Below are 4,234 nucleotides of genomic sequence, written 5' to 3'. Positions count from 1 at the left end.
AATTTGTTGCAAAATGAAGGTACATGATTGAATATTACTAGAATGTAAGAGTTTTAGCTTACAATTGCGTTTTTCGACCATTTCGGTCGAGTCAAAGTTGACGAAGGTTGAAATTTTTGTAGTCGACGTCACGCCACGTCCACTTGGCACCCAACAGACAATTTCAGTCGACGTATGATACGTCCAGTAGGCGTTTAAGGGTTAATACAGCCCCTTACTGGAATTTTAGATCCTCCATAGCAGTGTAACTCTATCAAATAAGGTAAAATTTTAGGTTGATCAGTAGGAAACATTTTGAAGAACTCTTGCTCAGTGATTAGAGTACGCGCAGCTCCAGTATCAAGCTGAAAATCAACCTCTGCCCTGTCATCTAGTTTTAGTTTCACATAATAGGGTGCTTTCAACTCAACTGAATTAGAGGAACTCAGTGAAAATATATATTCCGAAGAAGTCTGGTTACTAGAATTACTCTCCGGTTGCTCAACAGAACGAATACTCTTAGGCTGAGATTTAGGTTTAGTAGGACTGGATGTCTTAGAAAAACATACTTTAGCTATATGACCTTTACGTTTACACCAGTGGCATTCTGCATTCTTGAATGGACACTCACTCTTCCAATGACTTTTCCCACATCCACTGCAGGGTTTAATAGTCTTCTCAGGAAATTCTCTAGATTTTTCCTTCCCTCCTTGCTTAGTTTTCTGCTTGACCACGGAATTAGACTTGGAATTAGTTTTAATTCACATCTCAGTTATGTGAATGTGTTCTCTTGCTGAACTCTCTTGACATCTTTTTCTGCTGCCTCCCTCACTACCGCAATCTCCACCGCACGGCTAAAAGTCAAATTCTTTTCCGTTAACAGAACACGCTGTGTACTCTTGTTTTGGAGACCTGTACCGAATTTATCCCGTAACATTTCTTCAAGTGTGTTACCGAAATTACACGTGGCTGCTAGCGACTTTAATGGTACGACAAAAGCGGAAATACTCTCATGTGCCTCCTGATTCCGCTTATAGAATTTAAACCTCTCATATATCACAATGACTTGTGGTGTAAAGTGATTACCTAATATAGAAACTTAACTCATCAAAAGTGCACTCATCTGGTTTCTTATGACTCAAGAGATCTCTAGCTAGGCCAAACAATTTAGGACCAATAATCAACAAAAATGCCGGTACCTTCTTCCTATCATCTATCTCATTAGCTGCAAAATATAGAGATACTCTCTCTACATAAGTAGAAAATTTCTCAAGATTCCTCATAAGGACCTACACTTCCTATAAGAGTAGTCATTATTCAATAGTTTAGGTAAAAATTCTGAGAAAAAATCACAAATAGCTAGGCTAGGCCTCTTAAAACCTAGGCTATGTTAGGCTAGGTTACCTAAAGGTTAGGCAAGTTACGCTGGGTTTAGGCTAGCCTAGATTTCCCAAGCAAGATAGGCTAGGTTTCCCCAAAACAGTCTAAATTTTTTATCCTCGTTGCCAGTTATGTGATGCCTAGGCCGAGTTAGGCACACATAAATGTTATATTTAGTATTAGTTCCAACTCTAGGTATAACCAAAGAAATTAGGAATAAGTGCGGAACAGGTATTTCACCACTTAATGGCACGGTCACGGTAATCGAACACCATGCAAAACACATCATATTTAGACTTACCAGTCTTAATCCATCATATAAGGATCTGTAAAGCAATGGTAGATTTATGGGAATATCATAGGTAATGTTAGTAAGGATAGGATGTTGTTGGGAATTGAGATGGGTTAGGATTAAAACCTACATTCAAGGACACCATTTTAAGTTACATGTCCGGAAGCCCGCGCTTCTCGACAGAGAGAGAGAGCCGAGAGAGCAGTATCTTATTGGACTATCCACTCCCTAGAGTTAGGTAATGTTTCTCTTAGACAATAATAGTACTGGTTTTAGTAACTAGAATTAATAATAGTAATTAGGAACTAAAATTATACTTAATATTTATTTACACTTATTTATAATAGTACACTACTCCATTACATTTTTCCTCTGCTGAGTACTAACTATTGCCCTTACTTTTACAGGGAAACCCTTTTAGCATACTGCAATTTTACTTTTGTCAATTATGTTCCCAAGTCAGGGTTGTTGGAGTTGAAGAGTGAAAATAACATACAGTATACTGATACAGTAAAGCCACGTATTCGCGGTCTCATGATTGCGGATTCACCTATTCACGGATTTCTCTATGGAACATATATACGCATTTTTCGCTGAAAATATCTTTCACCGAGAAATATTCACTAATTACTCTATTTTCATGCCATTTTCATGACTAAATGCACTTTTTGTGATAAAACTATTTAAATACTCAGGTACCCAGATAGTGCTTGAATTACGATAATTCGATGAGGTAAGCAATTAATATCGATACGACAATACTTAGAAAATATTTTTAAATTTCCCGCGGGTGCAAGCAGCAGCGTACAATCAGGCAGCGAGAGAGACCAGATTACAATAGACCACCTTCTTTTCTTCTATTTCTTTATCCCATCTTCTAGTTAAAAAGGTAAAAGAGAATGATAAAAGTATTGCTAGCAATGTTATACTCTTGCGTAAATGCGTACAGCCATAAACAACTGAACGATAAACTGTCATTTTGCTTATAACCAAATCAGATAACAACAGCCGTTTTGCTTGTATTTCAACCATTGTATGGTAATAAACAATTACTGTAGTTATAGTACAAATGAAGTTAAAAAGGTAAAAGAGAATGATAAAAGTATTGCTGGCAATGTTATACTCTTGCGTAAATGCGTACAGCCATAAACAACTGAACGATAAACTGTCGTTTTGCTTATAACCAAATCAGATAACAACAGCCGTTTTGCTTGTATTTCAACCATTGTATGGTAATAAACAATTACCGTAGTTATAGTACAAATGAAGTTAAGTTAGGACTGATATATTTTTACATTATACTCTTATTTACTATGGATAAATGATCAGCAAGGAAATATACTGCTAAATTTGAGCTGCAAGTTGTAGCTGAAGCTGCGAAAACAAATGGGACTGATGTATTTTTATATTATACTGTACCCTTATTTGCTATGGATAAAAGATTGGCAAGGAAATATACTGCTAAATTTGAACTGCAAGTTGTAGCTGAAGCTGAGAAAACAATGTTCTAGCTGCTAATGACTATAAATTATTGTGCAGCGGCAACATGGATGAAACTCAACTGTAATTAAAATTGGAGAGGAAGTATTTTAATCAAAGCTACTGGGCATGAACGAACACATTACTGCTATTTTTACAGCAATAAGCGATAAATATGTAAAACTCGTATTATGAAGAAACCAAGTGAAAATAGCAAACTGAATCTTCATTTTTACAAAACAACATGCTCCCAAACGGCCAACGTCATCTGTTAACGAAAAAAAAAGCTAAATTAATTCCACAACGAGATGTATTTAAGTTATATTTTAACTTAAAAACACTGTATAATGAAAAATAACCTTGCCCCAAATAAATAAAGTGTCTAGAGATTCATTTACACTTACTAGAAGCGAGAAAAGTGCTCTGAACTGAGTTACGGCGAAATAAGCTTACCACATAATTGACTTCCAAACCAAAACGATCGCAAATTATAATACAAAAGCAATATATATACAATATTAATGGATTCAGTGAATTAAAGCACAACATTTTAAAAGATACGTGGAAAAGATGCATATTTGTTATGTTGGCGAGTGTATAATATGATCTGTGAATATAGAGTACAGTATAATGTAGACTAGACTACCGTATATGTATACGATATACCATAGTATAGGCTAAACTAATTCTTGTGTGTTATTCAAATATCTCTTTGTATTGAAATATGTCACTCTGCATGAACCTCCAGAATCAGCTGATATTAATATACTTTATAGTGTAGGCTAGGCTACCATATTTGTATACAGAGACTGAATACCCTAGTGTAGGCTAGGCTATATTCATGATACATTTTGATACATTTTTTCCAACAAACAATGGGTTTTTTGGAACCCAACCCCATTGTAAGTGGGATAATACCTGTATAAGCATTTAGTCTTTTTTTTTTTTTTTCATGTGTGTGTGTGTTTGAACTATCAAAGTAGGCCGTTCTAGGTATTTTCTGAAGGGTTCTAAGTGTTCGCGGGTTTTAGCTATTCGCGGTGTGTGTGTGTGTGTGTGTGTGCGGTACGCATCCCCCCGCGAATACGGGGGGTTTACTGTAAA

The sequence above is a fragment of the Macrobrachium rosenbergii genome, chromosome 54 (assembly GCF_040412425.1).
Source record: "Macrobrachium rosenbergii isolate ZJJX-2024 chromosome 54, ASM4041242v1, whole genome shotgun sequence".
NCBI lineage: Eukaryota > Metazoa > Arthropoda > Malacostraca > Decapoda > Palaemonidae > Macrobrachium > Macrobrachium rosenbergii.
This window is presented reverse-complemented; position numbering follows the sequence as displayed.